The sequence below is a fragment of the Grus americana genome, chromosome 24, assembly GCF_028858705.1.
Source record: "Grus americana isolate bGruAme1 chromosome 24, bGruAme1.mat, whole genome shotgun sequence".
Lineage (NCBI taxonomy): Eukaryota > Metazoa > Chordata > Aves > Gruiformes > Gruidae > Grus > Grus americana.
This window is the reverse complement of record NC_072875.1, coordinates 5,719,850-5,744,781: the sequence shown is the minus strand read 5'-3', so window position 1 is coordinate 5,744,781 and position 24,932 is coordinate 5,719,850. Positions and strand designations below refer to the sequence as shown.

Sequence of the window (24,932 nt, the reverse complement as noted above, 5' to 3'; positions counted from 1 at the left end):
GTGGGATAAGCAAATAAAAGGAGGCTGAGGGGCGCAAGGAAGTGCAGCCCTCTGCAGAGCAACTCTGCAAACCTCCCGGCATCGCTGCGGGTTGGGGCTGGGGGGGCAGATTGGGACCCCGGGTCGCAAGATCTGACACCCAGCACAATGATACCCCCACGGTCACACGTGCCCGCTGCAGAGCCAGCGGAGGGTAATTTAAGTTACATTAAAATCCGAATTAATTCCCAGCACTGCTGCAAACGCGCCTTCACTCAAGGTCCGTGGCACGGGCAGGGAGCGATCCCACGGCCCCCAGCGGGACGGTTTCGGGTGCCCTTTCTCCAAACCGAACTTTGTCTTGGAATAAAACTTCCTGGGTAAAAAACACATCACCTTTCAAACATATCCTCCCTAGGGTTGCAAATGGCACTGCCCTCTTGCTGCACATTGAGTCTGATGGAAAGAAGATTTTCTCCCGGCGTGAACTGCATTAATATCTGTCACCACTCTGGCATTTCTGCCTATAATGATGAAAAATATGTGCAGAGAATGCGGGGTGCTCTCAGCATCACCTCCCTCCCCATGAAGCGAAATTAGAAGCAGCTGCTCCCGTTCCCCTCCTCTTTACGGCCCTACAGCATTATCTCTGGAAGCTTATTATTTGGGAGATGGCATGGGGATAACGGAGGCTCACGACCTATCCATATTCAAAATGTGCCTTGCTGCAGACGGGGGCTCAGCTCTCCCCTCCCCTGAGCTGGAGCCCGGTGTAAAGGTCACTCTCCTCTTTTAATGTCGCGTCAGACCGACCGCTGCGTGAACAAGGAAAGGATAAAGGCACATCTCCCTCGCCGGACGGAGAAAACCCATCTCCGTCTTGGGAGGACTGTGGTGGCTGGGCTGTAACCACCTGCAACACCTAACGCTTTTGGACCAGCGTCCAGGAGCCCTGGAAGAGGTGGAAGGAGCTTCCTCCTGGCTTTGAAGACGCTGCTTTCAGCCGCATCCCAACCAGCAGACGGACCTGCTGGTTGGGATGAGCAAGGAGACAGCAAATCCCGTGCCATGGAGGAGGGGATGCACTTGCCCCAAAATGCACTTGCCCCAAAATGCTGCAGGCAGCAGGGGGAACAAAAGGATACGCCATTCATGAGCGTGCCAGCCCCAGATGGAAACGAATCCCAAATTAACTGAGGCTGCCCGGGCCACCGAGTTTGTGAGCTGGTCCACCTCGGAGTCCCGCAGTCCCACCGGGGAGGTTGGGTGCCGTGGGAGAGGCTGGAGCAGTCTGCAGAGCAAACCTTCCCTCCAGCCTCAGAGCGAGATCTTTACAGACTCCCTTCTCCCTCGCTCCAGGAGGAACGAAGCCAAAGCAGTATTTATTCACAGAGGACCGGGGAGGAAAATGAAATAAAAGAGGTTAGCTCATTAAGTACGACACCTACCCCTCCCAAGAGAGGTGCGAGGAACCAGCTTTGCAGTCGCCGAGAGGAGGAACATGTGTCAAAGCCCAGAGCCAGGGCTGCTAATAGCAGTGAGGGCTCCAAACCTTCCCGAGACAGGCGACACCTCATCCGGCTTGGACCTGGGGTCCCATCTGCAACCCCCCCCATTGCTTCTGACCTCAGGGCACAGCAGATGTTTGCTCTCCTCCCTTCCCTCTCTCTTCTTGCCTGCCTTCAACTGGAGCGAGCTTTCTAGTCTCCAAGCTGCTTTTATGCCCCTTTAAAAGGTTATAAAAGCTGTCTTTATATTCCAATAAAGGGATATAAAAACAACCTTTTTCGCAGTTCAATAAACGTGGTTAACTTTTCCCCCCATTAATACTTTTTTGCCTCGGCGCTGTGCGCATGTGCGGGCCACTGCAGGGCACGGAGGATGGGAGAAACTAATCACCGGACAGCCTGGGCTGGCGCATTTACTCCAAAGAAAATACCTCCTGAAAGCTGGCTGGGGCCCAAGGAAAGGCCATGCTGTGGCATGAGAAAAATTCAAAGCGATCAAGTGATGGACTATATACATCAAGGGGCGAGCAGTCGCCCAGCAGGGTTTTGCATCTCCTTTGAACGTAAGCGATGACAAATTGCAACCGTCCTGGTCGGCATCCTTGCACGATTTAGCTAGCAAACCGCGGCATCTAGGACCGTGCCACCTTTCCTCCTGGGTGGCGAGGGACAGGTCGCTTCACCTCTCGCTGGCAACCCCCTGCTCTTTGCAACGTCCGTTTAGACCTTCCGGACCGTGGGTCAGGGATCGCGTCCCTGTCAGAGCATCAGCGCCGCGCGTAGCGTGACAGGACCCTGCTCCCCACCGCAGCCTCCAGACACAGCTTTAATTATTATTTACCGTTTGTGCAGCCATCCCGTGGCTTGCAATCAGTCTTTCTCAAAAGCGCCTCTTTCCTTGGAAGAGGATCTAAACCCGTCCTGCCGCCCGTCCAACAGCCTCTCCGGGCATTAAAACAAGGAGGTTTATTATTTTTTGTGACAGCCTGTTCTGCAAGGTGAACACAACTCCTATGAATCAAACCGACTTGGATTTCATACATCATTCCCCAGCAGCACCAACACGAAGGGCAGGAGGGGGGTTCGGTTGCCGAATACAGAGCAGAGGAGCGTGTTTATCGGCGGTGATCTATTAGTGATCAGGATGCTGCGGGGCGCTGGGACCGTGGCTGCTGGCACGATGCTGCCAGAGGGAGAGGAGGGAGGGGGAAGATGCGAGTCCATAAATAAAGCGTGCCTGGCGCGAGCGGCTATCGGCAGCCGAAATTGAAGCCCAGCACCAAGGCGGCGAGAACCTTTCCGGTCCATGCCCCGACTCCCTGGCCTAATTTATCCCCTCCACATGTACCGCGGGATGGGGACCAAACTCCGGCCGGGGCAGGAGCAGGGCAGATGATCTTGCACGCTGTCGCCCAGAGGCTCCTTGCAGCCTGCCCCAGCTCACTCCTTCACCGCCGGCTAATTAATCTAGCTAATTGCCATTAGCAGGCTCCTTTTTGAAGGATGCAGGAGAACGATGAAGGCAAAGGGAGAAGGTGAGCATCCGGGGCTCCCCGGGGAATTCAGGAACGTTTACAGGCCCTGGCACGAGAAAATCCATACTCATCTTGGCTCCGGGAGGCAGGGCTGCCCTCCCATGCTCCTATTAGCAATTTCCAATCATCTTTTATTAGGCCTGCATTGATTTGCTGCTCATTTCAGTGGGAATAAAGGCCTGTGAGTCTCGACTCGGAATCCAGACGCGAAGCCGACGGTGCCGGTCGGAGAGCAGAGGGGACGGATGGGCTGGGATGCTGACATGGGTTCAGCTGGGCCATTAGCAGAGCAGAAGCAAAGCTGCCATTTGAAAACAGCCTTGCACATCCCGCTGCGTCTCTTCCTGAGCCGGTCAGCACATGTGGAAGAGGGACCAAGGGCAGGAGGGGCTGGGGGCTCCAAAATCCAGCCCTGCGGAGCAGCTCGGGGCCAGCTATTACCCCCCGGGAGAAAGAGGCTCCTAACGCTGCACTTCTGTTTCCAAGCAGCTTGTGAAACCCAAATTCTGTTAGGAATCACCTGAATACTTTGTTCCCACAATGCCGTAGCATCAGCGTACACATTAGCACACACCCCACACGGAAAGGAGTATTTGAATATCAATCCAAAGTGAGTTTACAGGGGGTTTTGTGGGTTTGCTGGTTTTTTGGTTTTGGTTTTTTTTTTCCTCCTGGCAAAGCCATCGCTGCAAGTTATCGGTTCCCAACTGTTTGCACCACAGCTTTTCCCTGCGTGTCCCGGCTGTCATCAAACCTGCTGCTCCCTGCACCCCATGTCCTCAGACAACCCGAGATGTGCAGACACGGGGACAAAAGGACCTCACAAGCCTCCGGGAAGGAGGACCCCGTGCCAGGAGGGAAGCAAGCAGGGTGGCAGGTCTTTCAGCCCTACAGAGGAGATGGTGGGAGATGCAAAGCTCTGTGTGTCTGAGCCTCGGATATATCCCTCTGCACCCACCTCATCCCATCACACACCACCCTTCTCAGCAAACCGAGGGGAAGATGCACTAAACCCCACAATTATATTTAAAAAAAAACCAAACCAAACCAAAACAAAAAAGACCCTGCATTTAGAGAGTGAGAGCCACTCTCTAAAACACCCCAGGAAACATTAAACCGGGAGAGCCGATATAGAGGAGAGTGGTTCACAAATGCCTGCGGTGAGGTGGATGAAAGCCAAGGGCTGCAAGCCTTGGATGTGCCTCACTTCAGACGGCACAGGAGAAAACACAGACGCTCTTAAACTCTGCCCCAGATCTGCCAGCACAGAAACTTTAACTCCGCTTTGAACCAGGCAACTGAATTATCTCGCCGGGAAGCGGCCGCCTCCGGGCAGCGTTCGGGAGGGGATGGGGAGGCGAGGCAGGAATGACTCTCACCGGCGATGCTGGGGCTGCCGGACTCAGGACCCTGCAAGGGATGGGTTAAGGAGAGAGGGGGTTGTCCCAAAATCACGGTGGTGAGCCAGGTGTCCGTCACCAGGTCAACTCTGCCACCGGGAAACAAGGCTTTGCTTCTAAAGACGCATCCCCGATGCTAATTACAAGCATGTAATGAGCAAATTGGGTCTGATCTGGACGGCTTTTCAGGCAGCTTTGAGACAGCCTTCGTATTATTTAAGGATCCGCTGCCCAATTTTTCCCTTCTTCTCTTTTTTTCTGTACACCTCCAGGCAGTCAGGGAAGAAGACAGGGAGATGAAACCTGGAACACCATGAGATGTGCAGCCCTACAATGAGCACGTGGTTTGATTCCCCCTTCTCTCCCCATCACCAGACACCGGTGCTCCACACCAACAACTGTCCCACGCCGAAATTGGGCTGTCAAAGCCCTCGCTGGCACCCGCCGTGCCTTTTGACTGGCACCAGCGCGCAGCTAGCAAACGAAGCGGGCCAAATTTTTTCCCTGGTGTAGCTTAATTAAAGTCAATGATGTTACACCAGGGAGGAACCTGGCCCACTGTCCTGAGCCGGAGTCCACAACAAGTCCAGCTGGCAGCTCAGCGGCGGCAGGAAGGATCCCTGGCATTGGGAACTGGAGTCGGCATTTGCGAGTGGGAGACAGACTCAATAAACACAGCACTAAGTAAACCAGGTCTGTAATAAATAACAACCACCCGCGTTTCGCCTCTTCCAAATGCGACAGAGAACCGGACCAAATTGTCCTCCCAGCTCCCAGGAGCGCTGGGGACATTTCATTAGTCCTGTTACGCAGACAGGGAAAGAGTCGCTGGGAGCTTAATAATGATAAAAATCCATGATGTTACAGCGCTCGTCACCTGCGTATCTCAACCAGCTCCAAAAGGCAGGGAAACGGCTACGCTCGTTTTGATGGAGTTGGGGGGGGTGGAGACACCCGAGGGGGGGGTCAGCAATTAGCTTTGGGTCGCTCATCAAGCCGGACCTGGAGTTTGCAGAGTGGTGTCACTGAGCCACGTCCAGGCTGGGCTGATGGGCTCCAAGTCCCAAGCGGGATGGATCGGGCAAGCTGCTGTTCCACAGCCTTTTAGGGAAGGAGGTTTAACGCCTGGCCGAAGGGACCTGCTGCCGCTCGGCTCCGTCTGCCTAACCGAAACCCGTGCCGACAGACCCAGGGGAGGTCCTACCGAAACTTTAATGTGGTTACGCGCTAACAGCACGGGGGATGCAATTACCCAGCGATCGCGGTATGATTGCACGGTAGCTACGTTTTCCACACCTGTAATTTCCACTCCACTCGTACAACGCCAAGGCTAGCTCCATAGCTGCAAATTAATTAGAGCGTAAGTGCAATATCAGTGGTGCTGCTGAATGCTAAAAACACTCAGTCATGGTGACCAGGAAGCCAAAGCCACAATTGTGGAGATGTAGGTAACCTTACAGCTGAAATGTAGAGAAATTCCAGCTATAGGGACTAGTGGGTGGTGATGAGGTTATTCAAAAGCCTTACCCCGGTGTAATTACACTGTATTTGTAAGGTAATTACAGCCCCGGTATTATACGCTACAACCCTTCATTTCACCCCTAATCCCATGAAGTAGATTCAGAGGGATAAAAGGCGGCAGCAAGAGACACCTGACTGTTGCAAGGAGGACGGACAGACAGGGATTGACAGCAAAGGGAGAGGAGGAAGGAACGGAAATGCTCCGGGCATCCGGAGACATCGCTAACGCCCAGACCGGCATGCCGACCCTGCGATGCTCCGGGGATTCAGACCCAGCAAAGGGGAAGAGCTGGGCTCGGTTGACTGGGATCTATCGAGGAGGTGTAAGCATTCATCAAAAGCCAATCTGCTTTTGAAAAGCAGAAAAAGAGGTTACTTCGGATTAATTTTTCACTTCAGAAGCTTTATTGGCGAGTTCTGAAACTGTCAGGTCGAGATGCTTCAATATTTTCTGAATGAAAAGCTGGAGCGCTGGTTCCAAGCGCCTCTCTGTTTGGATTGTCAGGTAATTTGTACCCAAACATTTAAATTAAAATTTTCCCTTGGCTCATCTGTTTTTTGTGGGGGGAAAGGGAGGAGGACTTGGAGCTTTTGTTTATTTCTCAATTTCTGAAATTTTGATTCTTTGTAGGCTACTTCAGGGTTGAACGGAGGCGGGGAAGGAAACCTAACAGCCCATCGCAGCCCAGTCCCAGCCGGGCAGACAGACCTGATGTGCCTTAGAGATCTCCTGCTGCTCCGTATCTCCACCTGATTTTATTTGCCTGGTGCTATTTGCATTCGTATTTCCACTTGCTCACGAGGCGGCGGATGGGAAGATGCGGGCACAGGAGGGGACGCGCGGTACCGTATCCGTGGTGTAATTCAGCAAGGTCTCCGAATAACCCAAACCCTTTCTGTTGCACAGCACGTCACTGCAACAAGAGACTATTCCCCCCGGTGCTCCAAAAACATTTATGCAGAGCAGACGTGTGGGCTTGAAAATACAATCAGATGGGACGCAAACTGTGCTTTTGCTGTTTTGTTGGTTGGGTTTGGGGTTTGTTTGGGTTTTTTTCCCCTTCTTTTTCTTTAAGTCTAGCTGGGCCAAATTCTTTATCATCTGCTTCTGCAGAAGCCATGCAGAATTTGCGGAGAACAGCATCACCGCAATTACAAAGGAGGGCAAATCCCTGCGGGATGCCAGACCGCATCTCCAGGGTGGGGTTTGCATCCACGTGGACCTGCTCTACTCCCTCTGGGTGCAGTTTCACCCAGGGAAACCCATCCTTTGCAAGGTGCGAGCAACGTCTGCCATGGGAAATAAGGGCTGAGCTGCTGCAGGAATGGCTTCCCCATCTCCATTAGGGGCTAAGCTAAGCCATGAAGCCTGAAAGTTGATTATATCTTTCATTAGGAAGGGCTGAATGATGTTTTTAAACTGGAAAATGAACTTGCAGCTAAGAGGAAACACTTTCTTGGTGAGGCCGTAGAGTAGGTTCCCCGCGGAATAGATGCAGTTGTGAGAGTCAAAATTAAATTGATATTAGAAAATTTCCTGAGGGGAAAAAAGTCATACGCTGCCTGCAGAAATGGCATCTTACAGAGAGCTGGCTAGAAAATGGAAATCCATTGAAAGTCAAATATATTTTTTTTTAAATAAAAAAAAATATAATCCCCTAACTTCCCCCTCTCAGCAGAAATTCCCCAAAAGTAAAATTTCCATGGAAAAGATTCCCCCCCACACTCCCCCTTTGGAAGTACCATTTCAGCTAAAGCAAGAAGGACATTTCAGCTAGCTCCCAGCTCCTGGAAGAGTTTCACCGACTCCCTTTAGGTGGGACACAACATGGCAAGCTGCCCTCCAGGTGGGCTTGGGGGGTTCCCCCCTTCCTCCCAGCAGGTCTCCCCAGCCAGCAAGAACAACTCCTCCTGGCTTAGCCATCAGACAGCCAAACCGCTGAGCTCCTTCCAGGCAACCAGCCATCATCTAGATTTTCCCAATGGAAAATCTATTTCTCTGGAAAAATGGGACATTGTCCCTGGAAAGTGCGTGAGTTTTGCAATAAAGGCACTTTCTGGGGGAAAACGTGCTTTGATGGAAGATTCCCAGCCAGAGTTTCAAAGATGGCTTTCTCCATCCTTACTCGCCGTGCCCTGACGTGTATTTGGGAATGGGCAAATGGGGGCAAAGCAAAAAAAAAAAAAAATGCGGATGCAAAAGCAGGGAGCACACACTGCCCGGGTAGAGCCATGAAAATCTTTCACGCGTTGGCCTCCCTTGTCTACCTCCAACCTGACAAAAGCACCAGGAGCTTGCACACCACAATTTGCATTCGCGGGGAGGGGGGGGGACCGCTCCAGATGCATTCACAAGGGAACCCTTCAGATCAGATTAACAAAAAGCCGCCGATGGCGACAGTTCCTCTGCTGCGCCGTCGCCTGCTAACAATTTACTGTAACAGCCTCCGAAAAGGGACACGTGCTCCTTTGGCGTTTAGGTACTACTCAGTCCAAGGAGAGGTGGAGGTTCCTTGGGGAGGGCGGCCTCAAGGCAAGCTGGAAGGATGCTGCCAGCACCCACTCGTCCCCACGCTGGGGCATCGCTCCTGGACATGCTGCTCGTCCCCAGCGCAGGGACACAGCCACCCAGCCTTGGCACCGCTTCCAACGCCGTCCTTCCTTTGCCTATCACCGATTTTCATAAATAAAAGCATCCAGCACGGCCGGCTCCCCTCCAGGGATGAGCCGAAGCTCCCCATGCTTCGCACCTCCCCAGCTCCCCCTCCATCACCACGACCCACGCCAGCACAGCACCGCACCCCTTAAAACTCCTCCATCCCTCCGCTGCTGCAAGTCAGACGCCCCCCCTGCCCCAAAACCTTCATTTTGACATCTAAAATAAAACCGGTCATAATTAAGATGGGCTGGTTTTATTAGCCTGCAGGCTCCAGTTGTATTTCCGTGCTTTTTTTCTGCAACCCTAGCATCAAAAAGTTGCTGCTAAATGAAAGCCCAGATTCCTGCGCAATCGCAGGATGCCAGTAACATTAAGAAAAACATCAAGTCTGATGAGACCTACGAGACCTGCAGTAAAAACAGGAGGGCTGGTAGCATTGCACGCATCTGCTGCCAGCAACATCCTCCGCACCTTCGGCGGCTGATGCCTGCTCTCCAGGCTGGTATCAAAAGGGGTCACAGCACCCCCTTTTGTGCAAATCTGCGAGGCAGCAGGGCTGGAGCGAGGTCAGAAAGGGAAAAAATCGGTGGCAAAGAAGAGCCAGGACCTCAAGAGTCCAAAGCTTGGAGAGGGAAGCTAACAAAAAGGCATCATCCCTTCGCAGACAGTGAATTGTTGCTTAAACCCGAGGATCACATACAGCCTTCTCGTCTTAAGGGGAGCAGTCAAGTGACGAGATTTCCTAGCCATTAAGGCGAACTATAAAATGCCCACGGTAAAGCAGGAATTTATCACGGCACCGTATAGACCGTAGGGCCAGGAAAGAACCGGCTTGGGTCAACAGGCTGACCTCTCGCGTCGTTTAAAGATCTTTCCCTCATCATCCCCATTAACATCTCGTCTCCTGTGCTTCCTGCCCGGGGACCCTTCCCTGCTGCCCACCTGCTCAACTGCAGGGCACTTTCTTAATGGCCAGGCAGAAAAAACTTTCCCTTCCTTAGCTCCAGGCCACTGCTCCTCGTCCTACCACCTTTGGAGACCATGAATAATTCCCTTTCTTCATTTCCAACATCACCTGGAAGGTATTTATAGGCTGCGATCACTTCCCACCTCCTCAGGAGGCTTCTCCTTTGCTAGACTATAATTTAGCATCAGAGCCGGGCAGCCCAGCCTTGCGATGCGCATGTCTGGGGAAGTCACCTCCCCGCCTTCTCTCTTCCCTACCAGGGAAGGAGTTTTATCCTGCCAATGATTTTATTTTAGGGGTTTTTTTAATCTCAAAAAATCTGCAGGATTCATCCTGCTCCTCCCAGGCAGCGACACAGGTTTCATGTCCTCCTTGGTCATGGTCTGAAATAAATAAATATTTTTTTTAAAAAAAATGCAGCCAGGAAGGGAAATTTGGGGCAATTGCTTTGCAGTCAGGGATGGTTAAAATTCCTCCAAACCTCTTTTATCCGAGAGCTTGGCCATTCAACTAGGATCAGGCAGGTTTTTGTTTGGGATCAATGACCTTGTTTAGACCAGAACCAACCAAGCCCAGCAAGACCTGCAGCGCAGAGGATGTTTTCTTGGTGGCAGTTGGTTGGAGTTATTCTCATTTCTGCCTTTTTCTATTTCCTAGCCGAGGCAAGGCAGGAGCAGAGACAGCAGAATAACCAACGGGAAGACAATTCCCAGGACGATTCCTGCCTCGTATCAGAGGAGCCAAAATGCGCAGATGAAAACTCTGCAAATGTTTTGCAAGGGAACAGGAGCCCTTTTGAAGATGGCTGATTTCCCAGCGCAAACATTTCATCTAGCCCTGCGAGTTCTCTGCAAAACAGTTTGAGGCCCCCCCTCCCCCCAAAAAAAAACCCCTGTCAAAACATTGTGAAAGAGGCTGAAATCTTCTGTTTGTTTCAAAAGAAACCACCAGCACCCAGGCCCAGCAGGCTGGTGGCTGCATGAAAGTACACGTAAATTGGCGTTTCTGCCTTCTGCGTGCAAGAGCCAAGTCTTCGCAGTGCTCCTTGCCCGAGGGACAGCACAGGGTCACCTCTCCTGCGCAGGCAACAACGTCCCCAGCAGCAGCATCGCTCTGCAAAGTGCTCCTTCACTTATAGGTGGTCACGGCCACCACCGAGCCCGCTGCTGTCACACCAGGACAGAAAGCCTGCGGGTGCAATTCAGTCCGGGCCAGCCGGCTCACCTGGTTCATAGCCAGCTCCTCTCCGGCCATTAACTTCCTGGGGATTCAGGAAGGAACTATCCTCACCCGGGGTTGGCTTAAGATTGTTTGCTTCAGAAAGGAGGACAGCGTTCAAGGGGACAGCCCCTGTCCTCGCCCACAGCCCCAACATGAAGCACCCGACCCCGCTGCACCCAACGAGCCCCTGCTTCTGTTGCACCCAAAAAAGAGCCGAACGCTGCTGCACCCAATTGTGACAAGCTTGATGCTGTGCTCCTTTCTCCTCCCTCCCTGGCTGCTTTCCACCCTCTCCCCCTTCCCTTCCTGCTCACGACTGCAGCCTCTCCTGCTGTCCCCAAGTCCCCCCGAGCCCCGCGGACCCTCCCCAGCCAGCCCGCGCTCATCGGCCACTACCCAGCGATGCAGATGGCTGCTGGGAGCCCGGGGGAGGCTTTGCCCCCTGCACGGGAGCTGCGTGCGGGCAGCGAGGCGGGCAGCTCTGCCTGCGCACGGCCGGGCACGCCAGCGAGCCGTCTCGCCCCGTTTCCTCCTCTCCACCTGGCTGCTCTGCCGGGCCGGCTCCTGCCAAGAGCAGCGAGGCGAGGGGAGCGGGGGAGAGCGCCGGATGGATGGGCAGCAACTGTCAGCAGAGCCAGCATCGCACAGACGCACCGAACAAGTCCCTAAGGGTGCCCGCCAGCTCTGGACCCGGTGTGCTCATGGCTATTCCTCTGACCCCATCTCCTCGCCCCTGGCTGGCTCGGGCAGCGTGCTACAGCTGGGGAACCGTCCGTCTTGAAGAGCAAGAAAGTCGAAGCACTGGACCACGCTCAGCAGGAGGAACGTGGATGTTACCGCACGCTCCTGGCTCGCTCGCCAGGCTTAACCGGGCTGACGTGGCCCCGAGCCTGCGGTCCCCCCTAGAGCTAGCCCAGCCCTGTCCCCACGCCGGCATGGGCTGGGTATGCAAACCAGGCTGCCGATGCCCAAAGCGGCACGCGACCCGCTCTCACGTCCAAACTCTCAAGACGCATCCACCCCGAGCTGCTGCCCACCCCCTCCAGCCCCCTCTCCTCTCTCTGTATCCAGCAGCACGGGGCTGGGAAGCAGCCGGTTATAAAAGCCAGCTGGGAAGGAGGGAGGGAGGAAGGGAAGGAGGGAGGGAGCTGCTGCTTTTCGACAAAGCCAGAACGAAGCTCCGGTGCTATGAGCTTCCCCTCCCCATGCAAGCGCTGAGGAGAGGATTGGTACCCTGGGTGCAGCAGGCTGGGGGCTGATAGGATGCATCAGTTAATTTGCACTAATGGTCCCAGAAAGGCAGGGAGTGCTCTCCAGAGGAGAATGCACTTGAGCAATAACCTAAATAGATAAGCGTTTCCAAGCAAAAAGTCCTTGAGGAGGGAAGAGAGGCCCTACAGTTGAATTTCTCTCCCCACCTGCACTGAAACTTGGCTGGGGATGTTGGAAAGGAGCTGCCTGGACATGGAAAAGCATCGGATCTGCAATCTGGGGAGCAGTTATTGGAAAAAGCCGGATTGCGGCTGGACGTCCAGCCCCGCTTTTGGATCCCGCTTGGACAGACTGATGGCAGCCTGGGCAGAGCCCAGCCTGGAGCTCGCTTGGCTCCATCTTCAGCCCAAAGCCAAAAAGTCAGCCCATCTGTGCTGCGACAGGTTGATATAGAGGGCGAAATGCCTAAGTAAAATTCCACAACAGGGCATTAAAAAGAGGTAATAAAATATACACGAGTTATTAAATATTGTCATCAAGATGAACCATAAATCAGAGATTTTATGGTTTCTGATTATAAATTCCATTTATTCTGTAAGCGTTTAAAGAAAGAAAAATGGAGACTCAGTAAAGATTTAAGCCCAGCCATGATGCTGCTGATATTTCACTGTTGCTTGTGGACGTCACGTCTGCGGGAGCCCAGCACTGGGTGCACAGAGTTGCCTGGAAGGAACCTCTCCCCAGGCAGCCTGCCATGCCGTGAAACTCCTCAGCATCCTTACAGACACCACTACGGATGCTCCTGCCCGTGCAAACGCTAAGGTGGGGTCCCCACGCTGTCTTCCCCACGTGCACCACCCGTTTGCACCCTCCCAGGCATCGCTTCTCCTCCCCATCTCCCTCCGCGCTCTATTTATGGGTGGCAAGACGCAGCTGCCTTTTGCAGAGCAAGAAATCAACAGCATTTTGGGGAAGGGAAGGACAAAAATGGTGAGCGTACAGGGGAAATACTGCCTTTCCCTCCTTTCAAATTTCAAGAGAAATATCAAAGAAATTGCTTTCTTGGAAAGACTCAAGGGTTTGTATAAATTGTCAAGTGTCAGTCACCAGCGCTTCCCCTCGCCGCCCCAGCAGGACGGGGATGCTTCTCTGGTAGCCGGTATTTCCCCTTCTTGCTCAGAAAAAACGTCAGGAGAAGCAAATCTTGCTAAGTTTCCCATGGGAAAACGTGCAAATGGACAGCCTGTGCCCACACTCTCCTGAGGAGCCCGAGACTACCAAAAAACCCACTCTGATATTTTAAAGGCAGCAGTACCCAGGAGCCTCGATAGCCCTGCCATGTCCTAGAGGTGCTCACTCCAAAATGAGCATTTCCTATATTCACCGTCCCTTCCCGGTTTTGAGAGTCATGAAATGGCATTAGACATTCCTTCTCCAACCTGAAAATTGGTTGACTTGGTCCCCAACCTGCGTCTTTCAGCTAAACCCCCGGCAGATCCGCGTGCCTGACGTACAGCTTTGCATGGGCTGTTTCCGTTCACCTGAATCCGTTCACCATCCTATTGCAGATCATTTCCAGGGGGACCAAAGCCCACAGACGCAGAACCACAACCCCGGCAGTTAAATCCCATCTTTCAGATAGGCTGGGTGGAAGGTAGACCACAGGGCAGATCCTGTTTAATTAGGGCTCGTAAAAACAGCTCAGCGCTGCACCAGAGAGTGGGGCTGATTTGCAGCTGCCTTTAAAACCGAGCAGGGTTACTGCTTCAGCAGTTTTCCCAGCCAGTTTTATGGATGCAACAATAAAGGGAAAAAAGTTTGCGTGCCGAGAGTTTTACTGCTGAAGCATCTGATAACGTCACGCCGGCTTATCGCGGGATCGAGGGAAGGGGAGCGCTGGGATGGGAAGCAGGGATGCGGACAAGCTGCAGGATGGAGGCAAACCCAGCCTTGCTAAGCCGCAGAAGCTTCTCAATGGGGAGATAAGACACGCTTAAAATGAGCTCTGCCATATTTCCAAATAGCCTGTGTGAAGGTTTATATCCTTCCAGATGAAGCAATGATGGGCTGCCAGGCCTGGGAGCCGCCGGCCTGTATTTATCTGCCCGTTGGGGAGCAGCTATTCACCGTGGTCCCGGCGCTGAAGTGGTTGGGGTTTACGAAGCGCACCGAGCCGGGCTCTGCACTAGGGCAAAACACCGGGAAGTATCATCGACCCCTATTAAACACCGAGTTTTTAAAAAAAATTTTTTTTTTTTTAATTACTGGGTAGAGATGCAACCGCCCGCTCCCAAACTCCTCCTGAGCATCACAGGCTGCACCTGAACCGCTGCGCTGGGGTTTACAGCCCAGTGCAAATTGCTGGGCAAGCTCTCCGCCTCGCAGAGTGGCTGTTTGCAGAGGGCACCCACCAGGCAAAGAGCCAGGATGAAGGACGGGAGCAGGGATGAGTTTATTCCTGATGCTGAGCCTCTGGTGCGCAGCCTGGTCCCTGCACGGGGGGGACCTGGTTGTTCGTGAGAGCCCCCAGCGCTACGGCAGCCCCGGGCACGGGGAAGAAAATACGGATGGGCCTTTGGGAAAGATGTGTTGGCAGATCAGGGAAATAAGGGGAAAGAAAACTAGAGAAAAAAGTAGCACATAGGGTTTCTGGGACAGCAAAATAATCAGGGGATGAAAACCTCCCTCAATGCCTATATCCAGGCAAGGCAAATCAGTGCTTCCCTCCCTGCTTCGCTGGCTGCAGCTTTGGGTGAAAATCTGATGAAGCAAGCTTTATGCATGAAAAAGGCCAATTTAAAAAAAAAAAAAAACCACAGGGCAAGTGTAAGGAAAAAGAAGAACAGAATGAGACTGATGGGGTCAGGGCACTGTTAAGGATGTCAATATCCATCACTCAGCACTAACCTTTCTGTAACTCCTGACCTAGCAGTGGCTGTCGCGAAACCGCAGCAAAATTAAAACAGAAATGAAGCAGCATTAGGTCCCGGCAAGAGGAGGCAGCGGTTGACAGGCAAGGTAAGGGCCTGACGCGGAGACAAGACGGGGCACGGCGCTGGGCCTGCCAACCTGCGCTCCCGGGAAAAGTGCAAGGGATGCAGGATGTGGCAGGCGGGAAGGGGGAGCGGGTCGGACGCGTGCTGCCCGACGCAGCAGGGCACGGAGGAGGAGAGGGCGTGTGGTTCAGCTGACAGCATCGGGCTGGCGGAGGTGAGCATCCTTCCCGGGGAGAGAGGAAGGACGAGGATGATGTAGCCCCGATAGCTGAGGCTGGTGAAGGGACAGTGGCTTGTGACAGCCGGCGGGGTTACAACGCGATCGCTCTGTGCTTTGGGGGATTTCTGTTAAGAAAAGGCTAATTCCTTGGGTACCAGGCGGGTCTGGGGGCCTTTGGGTGGTCCTGAGTCCCATCTGTCCATAGAATTAGCAAATAAAAAGCAGCAAACCTCCCTCTGCAAGGGCTGGAGCTGCTGCAGCACCACCCTCCCCTCTCCTCCTGCCCCCTGCTCTCTGTGCAGATTTAAAGCATGTTCCAGATACGGGCTGACCTTTACAGCACACATGAAAAGGCAAAAGGAGAGGTGGGAATGCACAGAAGGGAAAATACGCCTCGCAATGGAAAACAGACCGTGCGCGTCGCAGCTAGCAGCACGGGGGAGGTGGGTGAGGAAGGGTCTCTGGCCTAGGATCAGTCCCCACCAAAACCAAAGCTTCATCTCAGTGCTTTCCTGACCCCAAAGGGCAAGTCCCAAGGGCAGACCCTGCGCGGCTTAAGCCCAAAAGCACAGGGGACCAGCTTTTCTGCCAAGCAGACCTGCTATCACCCTCATCGCGCTCCCCCAGAGCCTTGAAACGAGCCTAGCAAGTGGCAAAGCATCAAGCCCCATCAGAGGGGTTGCCTTTGCTGGGAAGCATCCGTAATTCCCATTTGCAATGACCTCTCATCGATTTAAGCAGCCACAGGTAGAGATACTGAGGGAGGTAAATTCCCCAGGTTGGCTTATGGAGCAGACCGTGGCCATAGACCATGGCCAAGTCTCTCCAGCACTGGTTCGTCCATCTTGTGCAGCGGGCAGAGCATCCTTCTCCCTCCCCATTCCATGGATACCTGCCTTTCTGTTTTACCAGTCACTCCCCCACCCTGCTGTTGTGACAAAAGGAGGACAAGCACATCCCCCCCGTGCCGGCGGTTCTTCGCCACACCAGGCTCAGCCCTCGCCAAGGAAAAGCACGCGGCGGTAAGGCCATCAGGCAAACCACGAGAGATGCTCTCGCACACACAAACAGCTGTGAACCTGCTGGGAACCCATAGACACATGTGTATGGCAAGGACACACGAGCTCCTGGGGTCCATCCTTCCCCGTCACGGCTCTCTTGGCTTTAACTCGGGCCAAGGCGAGGGCTCCTGTGCTCTTGGCATGACCCTCCCTCCATCTCCCAGCCCGGCAGCGGCATGCAGGAGCAGCTCAGGCTCGTCTCTGCAAGACGTCCAGAAGCTGAGACAGAGCTGATCCATCTTCCCTGCTGAAAGAGTGTAAACAACTCAGCTGCAGGCTTGGAGTGCAAGAGAGGACACGCAGTTGGAAATTTTAAGGGCCAATTTACTAGGTAATTTACTAAACACGCTAATAATTGACATTGCAAGCGCCATACCGCTGTCCCCAGCTCCCGCCTAATACCCGTAGCAAGAGGGAGAGAACAGCTTTCCCTGTCCTAGCCGCTCCGCAAAGCCTCCTCTGCCAGACACGATCCTGCTTGCCATCTGGGCAGCCTCGCTCTGCTCAGTCCCAACCAACACAACAGCAACCCTGGCAAAACCCGCTCTCCTGATTAGTATGCATATTTCCGAGCACTGATTTCACCTGAGGATCTTTGCAAGGCAAGGGTGTGCTGTAATTACCACCTCTTCCCTAGCTGTAATTAAAGACAAACTGAAGGGAGTTATGCCCAGTCTCTTAGTTTCCCTGAAGCTTTTCCCCGTGCCAAAAAAATATCTCTGCAAGAAAACTCCCAGCAGCTTCTTGGAAAAAGGCAGCAGCTCAGACTGGAGTTGCAACCTGTTTCGGATTACGGTAGTTAAGACTACGCTTCCCGTCCAGCCAAGAGGAGAGAGACGGTGTCCAGGTATCCCCCATCCCTTAGCCACCTGCTTTAGGAGGGGATGAACTTTAAACTTCCCGTGGGAACGTGCTGATTTTGACAAAATCACCTTTGTGCTTTTATTGGCCGTGATTCATCTCTCTTCCTTTCCGGGCACCTTTGCTGGTGCTTAGTGGTTTATATTCTCATCTGGCAAACCTTTCAGAGAGGCGCGCTGCAAACGGGACCAGCCGACCCCCTCCCTTCTCCCCACTGCAAAGCTCCGTTTCCAGGGCAGGAAAACCCAATTCAAAATTCAAAACGCAATTCAAAATTCAAAACCCAATTCAAAAGTAACACAAACCTAGGCAATATTGCCATTGATTCAAAATCAATGCAATCCTGGGCACTATTGACAGCAGTTTCTCATGCCATCGCAGCCGGGTGCTCAAAGGACTGGCATTTATTTCTGTCCTGCACCTGGCTGGATGTATACATGAAAACCTGCTGAGCAGTGACTCAAAGGTACAGGGCTTTAAAGAGCCCTCTCAAACACTTTCTCAAGAAAAACCCTAACCAAAAACCTCTCAGCCTCCTTAAAGGCAGTTCACGTTGTGCATCTTCAGCCTGAAAATCCCTCAAAACTTGTCACTTGAAGCAACCCGGGTCACAATTTGCAATTAATCATTCACTTGATTAATTTTGCCTCCTTTTTCTGCCGGCGTGCAGCCTGCGAGTCCCCACAGGCGCGGACGCTGCCGGTGTAATTACTCCACGGGTGGGCTGCAAGCACGTTGAGTCGGTGCCGCGTGGTCGCAACCGGCCCGGGAAGTCGCAGGACGAGTAATCAATATCGATGTTGCCCAGACATCAGCGTGGTGCCGAGCCGCCCACGGCACCCCGCAAACAGGGCCGGGCACGGACGTGAGGTCGAAGCTTCTCGCCCAGATGCTTGGGCAAGAATCAGGCTGAAATTCCTCTGCTGAGTGTAAATGACCTCACTGAGACATCGCATCGCCCATCCCTCCTCCTTCGCCATCAGGAGATGCTCAGCTCTACGTTACTCTCTCCAATGGACCAGCAAAACATTCCTTTAAAGTTTCTGGGGTTGGCTGGCTTTTTTTTTTTTTTTAGTGGTGGTTTTCTTTTTCTTCCATTAGGAGACATGTTCATTAGCAAAATATCAGAAACCTCTGGGGCAGCTTGTGCTTCTAATTCATTTTCCAAATGTACAATGAGCCAGGAGTAAATTTTTAGGGTGAATTTAATTGACCTTTGCAGTGGCATTAGGCAGATTGGCTTAAAGTCTATTAGAGCATAATGTAACCTGGTGAGATTTTTAGGGAAGGTTATTGGAAAAACCTGTCGAGTCGGACCGCTTTTCTCCTTTCCTCCCCCTTCCTCCCTTTAGTTTTTTTCATGGAGAAAAAGAAGGATGGCTCGAGAATGGTGGGGGATGAACAGAAGGGGAGAGGGATGAACAGACGGGGAGAGAATTAAAAGGGAGAAGTGAGGAAAAGAGTAGGAGGGAGAGAGAGGAGAGCAGTTCAAACTGGCCCTCAGCTGCAGAGCGGTGCAGCGGGCTTGGCTGCTCGGGGACGGGCATGAAAATCCACCGACCGAGCAGCTGGCCCATTTGCTCAGTGACACAGTGCCAGCTTACACCAGCTGAGGATCAGGCCCTCCGGCGATGGAAGACATCCCAGCTTTGCGGGAACGGCTCGCGAGCCGCTGGTTCCCGCTGTCTCCTAGGGAAATACGGATCTGCAACGGCTGACAGATGTCGGGCTCGGTGCTGCCTTGCTCTGGATGCCACGGCCAGGGCCACGAGCCTGCCATCTGCACCTGCCTGAGGACACCCTTTTGGATCAGGTCTAAGCTGTCCCTATGGAGGCTGGGGGAGGCAGGTCAGCAACACATCCCAGCTCGTATCCAGGAGGACATCAGAGCTCCAGCACTGCTAACAGGGGCTCTGCAGGGGCTGCTGAGAAGCAGCAAAAGGTGAAAGACTCTGAATTTCACTCCAGTGCAGAGGAACAGCACCACAAGTAGGCACCACCCTACAAAGCCACGTCCTGCACACCCCTGTGACTCCAGTCTTGTGCTCTCGGAGCACGCTTGGGACCCTAATGTACCGTGATGCTGCAACATATGGCACGGTTGCCCAAGCACCCCAACAGCATCACGTAAATCCCCCAGGACATGTTTAGAAAACACCCAGCCCTTGCACCACCACCAACTTTCCATCCTCTGGGTTGCACAACGCCCCACCGGACCCTCCTTGCTGGGGTGTAGCTCCTGCCTGCTTCCAGAAGCTGCAGAGAGGAGGTCCCCTTTGGGGTCAGCACCCCCCAGCACAAGCCCCATTTGCAGCAGCAGCCTCCACGGCACCGCGGAGGGGGAAGAGCACCCGTGCGCTGTGCACCCACGCGCCTCTGCAAGCACTCCTAGATTTGCATTAATAAAATTGCAGCAATCAAAGGCCCCGGGCAAAGCTGGATGCCAGGAAGCCGGCACGGCACGGACGATCCCACCCTTCCCCGTTGCACAACGCCGGCACGCCAACCCCAGGAGCCTCAGCTGTGTTTGCAGATAAGTTGAAACCCCAGCCCATGGGACCCAGCTCTCCCAGGGATCACAGTACGGGGGCCTGACGCTGCGGCAAGGGCTCTGGCTCCCAGCACCATCCTGCTTTGCAGCCGCCTCTCGAAGCCAACACAAGCAGCGGGCTCTCAGCCCATTTATCGCAGCTCGGCATGGGGTGCCCCCGGGAGACCATCCAGAAACACCCAGCTCTAACCTGGGAGCGCTAAAGAAGTATTTTTCCTTTGGTGTTTTTGCACCAGCCCAGAAACGAGGGCCAGCAAATCAGCCTGGGAAAATCTGCTTGGCGGTATTTTGAAACACTACTTATTTTCTGTTGGTTATTTTTCCCCACCCAGCCGTGATAATCTCAGGCACACCCTGTCCACACAGGGGAGGGGTATGAAATGCCGGGCTCACCCCAGCCCACACCCTTCCCACCCTGCAGCAATCCTCCCTGAACTCATATCCCCGTCTCCGACGAGGAGACAGGGTGCAAACCCCAGAGATGGGTGAGCAACACGCTGCGGAGAGCCCAGGGCAGGGCAGGGCTGAACCCAGCTACCCCTGGGCTCGGGCTGGTGCCTTGGTTTTAAAACCACCCTCCGTCCCCAGCCCTACAGCCCTCACCGTATGGAGAGCTCTGCCGGGATGCTCTGCTCTGTGCCGTGGCAGAGAGGCAGCTCTCGCTTGCTTTCCCCCTACTGTGACATAAATGAGATTTCAAGCATCCTGATTTCCAGTTACAAACCCTCTGCCGTGCACTGACCGGTGCTAAACGCGCCTGTTGCGCCGGCAGGTCTTTGCTCACGCAAATGCTGATGCAGGAGCTGGGGTGAAAGATGCTTCTTGCTGCTCTCCCTGCACCAAACCGGCCACAAAAGGGTTACCGACCTGCTCTCCTTTCCAAACTTTGCTGGTTTCTATTCCTCCCCTGAGAGGCTGCGGCGAGGGAGAGGAAGGTTTCAAAAGAGAGCCGGAAAATGAGAGAGAAAAGGGGAACGTTTCAGCTGGATGCAGTGAAATGGAAGGCTTTGTGTTTTAGAAAATTAAGGGTGTAAGGGGTCTCTTTGTGCTAAATGCTCTGGATGGGATGAAAGTAAATAGAGCTCAGCTGGGCAGGGGAGTTAGGGCGACATTGAGAACAATTTTTAGCCCTGTTAGATATTAATTTCCCATACATCATCTGCCTGTCCTCTGCCTGTTTGAAGTGCTCAAGGTTTCAGGCTTCAAAGCGCACCACGACTGCCATTTGCACAAAGCTCATGGATCCGTGGGGAGCCGCATCAGCAGGTTACAGCCCCGCGTCCCAGCAGGACCCCCTCCCGCACGGCCGTGGGGGTGTGTGTGTGTGTGCGTGTGTCCCTCCATCTGCAGCCAGGACCAGCCCGGGGATGCAGCAGCTCGTGCCACCGTGTGGCGAGTTCCTCGGGTCTCTGCGGCAGGAGGGAGCCGGTGGGAGGGGGGAGCTGGGGACACATGGAGCCACAGCAGATGAAAGCGCTGACCCACTTCGTGACCCAAAGCGCTCATTAAAACCCAACCGCGTGTACGCAGACGCCTGGAAAAGCCGGTGGGGTCATAAACCCCATCCCTTGCATCCCTGTCACCGATGAAGCACCTACCAAAATCAATGGCGCTTTGTTAGGTTGCGTCAGCTAACGAGGATAAGGCCATTTATTGTTTCAGCAGTGGAAAGGCTGACGCACCACAAAGAAGGCCCTTTGCCTGACTCCGAGCAGGCAGCCTGCAAATATCTGGGGGCTTTCCAGGATGATTTGGCTTTGACAAGAGGCTTCTGTCCTCTAGCAAGATGCCCGGGCTCACGATGGCGCCAGGGTCCCCCCTTCACCTAGCCCCGCTGGGAAAAGCAGCGGTGCATCTTCGAATCCCCACCTAAGGCTTTGCAGCAATTTAATAACAACATCAGTGCGTTTTCCTGCGATGCCCAGCCCGAGCACGGGGCGAAGCGAGCAGAGGTATTCCCAATTTGCTCGTGGGCGAATGGAGGCACGACTGACCGCAGGGCAGGAGGCAGAGCCGAACCTGAACCGGAGCCAGGCCAGGCAAAGCCCTACCATCTGCCTACTGCAAAGCGAAACAAGCTGAGGTTACTTGATTGAAATAGCAAGGGCATAGATATCCAACAAAATAAACAGCAGTCATAATTAATATATATTAAAAAAAAAAAAAAAAAGGCCTTTCCTTTTTCCTCCTGCACTTTGCAGCCACAGTGCTCAGGGCATATCACACGCCGGAGTAACAACTAATTATAAGTACCAATTACGATGATAATGAAATAATCTACCTTTGAAAGCTGGCTCCCATTAATTTTCTCCTGCTGTAAATAAGGTTGATCGCTGGCACCGGACACAGCGAGCAGCGTGGTTTCACCCTACCCGGCATTGCCAACCCGCACGGCGGCGGGGGACCGGAGCGTCCTCGCACCCCCGGGACCCTCCCGCAGCAGCGAGTTCCCCAGCTCAACAGAAAACCCATGCACTATTTGGGGTGAAACAGAAGCAAAGCAGCGCTGCGAAGACTTGATTTATCTCCTCCTTCAAACAACTGAAACCAAAGTGCAGCTTTTATTTCACAACACCGGCGGCGGCAGAAAAAAGAAGGGGGTGAAGGAGGATGCTTTGGATGGAGACGCTGAGGAGCAGCGTTTTTCCCCTCCTAGACTGTGACTCAGGAAAGCACGTGGGCACAGACTGATGTGTAAGCCAGCAGTTAAGCAATAGCCTGACTGATGAAGTACTCAAGGTTTGCACTTCATTGCTCTCCTGAGTCAGAGCCTGCATCTTGCTCCTGCTACCGACTCATCTCGCATAAGGCTGCGGATGTCACTTGGCTGACCCGCGCCTCCGTTAATCCACGGGGAGACCGGCGATAACGATGCTAACGCATAGCTCTTCTTTGGTGCCACCGAGACGCGATAAATACACTCCGCTTTCTGGCTTCGGATCCTGCTTTCGATTGCAGAGCAGCCCGGTCGATGCATTGCATCAGCTAGGATGGACCACCAAGCCCCGAAACGCCTCCAACCTTGCAGAGAGCCACCGACGTGCAGTATTTGGTCAGATCAGGAAAAAACCTGTGGGCTGCAAAGAGGAAAAAGCAAAAAGTCCGTATGCCAGAGGGGGGTCAAAAGACCCTCGTGTCCCTCGGACAGGATTTTCCCAGCCCAAATGCTTCTAAGCAATAAGACATGCCCAAAACAGCGGGGCTGGGGCTGGCACCAGGGGGTGAGCAAGGCCTGTAGGATTTATATTTTTTTTTTGTTTTCAGCTGACGGTGTGTTTGCTAGAAAATGTCATTTTCAGGAACCGCAACTATCTGTGGATTCAAGTCAGGTTTAGCGAAGAGTTTTTGCAGAAAATAAATAGAACGGGGAGAGGAGGGAGCTGAAGAGAAGTCAAAACATCTCGCGGTGATGTTTCTTGTGTGTTACATTTCAATCTCTCACTTGAAATGTCATTGTCATTCCAAAAAATTGACATTTATATAAAGGTTAAAAAAAGGCTATGTAAGTGAAGCATATGGGTTTATTTTCAGGTTTGCATAAACTGTTTCATTACGATTTGACAGAAACAGTGATTTTACGCCATTAAAAAACCACAACTCCCTACTTTTCTCCGAGGTGACCCCAAGCAAATGTTATTTCTTTGCTCTGGCCACCAACCAAGCTGTGAAAAATAATTAAAAAAGCCATTATTCACCCAGCATTAGCTCAGAGCACCGCTGAGGTTAGGCGAGTACGTGGTGCGATTCCCACCGGAGGGGAATTTTTTCGGAGCAGTGTAGGTGTGCACATCACCCCCCTCCGCAAAAGTCATCCCAGGTTTCAGCAGCTATCAGGGAGCAAAACCAGTGCGAGTCCTTACTGCACTAACGGAGGATGCTAAAACCCCACGAACGTGGAAAAAAAAAAAAACCCCACAGGGCTGAAACGATGCAACCAGCACGAGCGGGGAGTATAAATGGTCCCACCCATCCTGAGTTTGACCCCGGATCCCAGGAAGCCCATGGAAGCGTAACCACCAGCTCCCACCGATTTAATCCCGTGATATTTATAACGCCATGCTTCCAGGCTGGTTTTTTTATTCCCAGAGCCTGGAAATCTGAACAAACAACCCCAAGGCAGAAAAGGCTCTTTCATCCAACTTCTGAAAGAACTGGGCAAAGTCCTGATTTTTCTGAATTTCCCCCCCCCCCCAATGCTGATGTAATGCAAATAAAAATTACAGGGCTGGGGGAGGAATGATTGACTGGAAAATAGAGGGAAAATTTCTCTGTGAAACAGCCAGTCAATGGGTCTTTTGTGGTGTATCAATTTGAAATTTCCAACGCGAGGACCACTGGAGGGGAAATATTCAGACCGACTTCAGGAAGATGTTTGCCCTCCCCTGTGTTTCTCAGGGCTGAGAATGCGGTTCCCCCCCGCCACGGGGGTGGTGGGCAGCATCAGCAGGCAGGAGCGGCCGGGGAAGGACCGAGATGCCCAACTCCTCCTAACTTCACGCGTGGTTGGATCTCAGAGTCCCCGAGAAGCAGCACCGGCACACTGAGGATCTCATCCTGCCCTCTCATCACCCTCCTACCCCAGTACTTGAGAGGAAGACCCTGATTTTTTTACAACAGACTTCAAATGAGCTCTGCTTATAAATTAACTGCGTTACCGGCTTCGGCTCTTCCCAACAGCGGCAAAAATCCAAATCAGAGCACAAGGCGAGTGGTTTTAGAATGCTGGCAACATTTCTGATCTGGATGTCGACTCTGTAGCAGCTCCTTTTCTTTCTTTTTTAATTCTTTAGTTGTTCTTATTTTTTAATATTTATTTCTTCTTGTTTTAAACAAAGCTTCAGGATCCTTAGAAAAAGGATGCGTGGTTTTCTATTCCGTGCTTGGATGATTCTCAGCCCCCGATAGAGAATCCAGAGGTGCTAGCAAAATACAAATGGATAATTAATCACCATAATTGTGGATTGGGTGGTTTTTATTCACTTCAATCTCCTCTGTGGTGTTTCTTCAAAAGAAAAGAGGGGGAGAAAAAAAATGTAGTAGAGAAGAGAAGAAAAGAAAGCCCGTAAGCCTAAATGGGCTGCACAGATTTATGGAGAATTAGTTTAGTCCTAGGGACCTTGTGACATGAGAGTCCAACCAAACTCCATTCTTGGCTTTATGATGTTTTCAAGCCCCCTCAATGCAATTATTTCCTTGTCTCCCTACAGCCCATCCATTATTCTCTATAATAATATGTTTTCT

General features: G+C 52.9%; 1 protein-coding gene across 3 annotated transcripts in view; it reads right to left on the bottom strand.

Annotated features, from left to right (window-relative positions):
* NTM (neurotrimin) overlaps nucleotides 1–24,932 on the bottom strand; it is a 341,369-nt gene that overhangs the window by 147,438 nt on the left and 168,999 nt on the right. Inside the window, exon 1 of one of the 3 annotated variants that reach the window (XM_054803294.1) lies at nucleotides 20,434–20,504. The exons of the other annotated variants lie outside the window; for them this stretch is intronic. The gene's annotated coding sequence lies outside the window, so the exon portion shown is untranslated. Of the gene's footprint in view, nucleotides 1–20,433; nucleotides 20,505–24,932 lie in introns of those variants that run through there. 3 annotated transcript variants of the gene reach the window in all.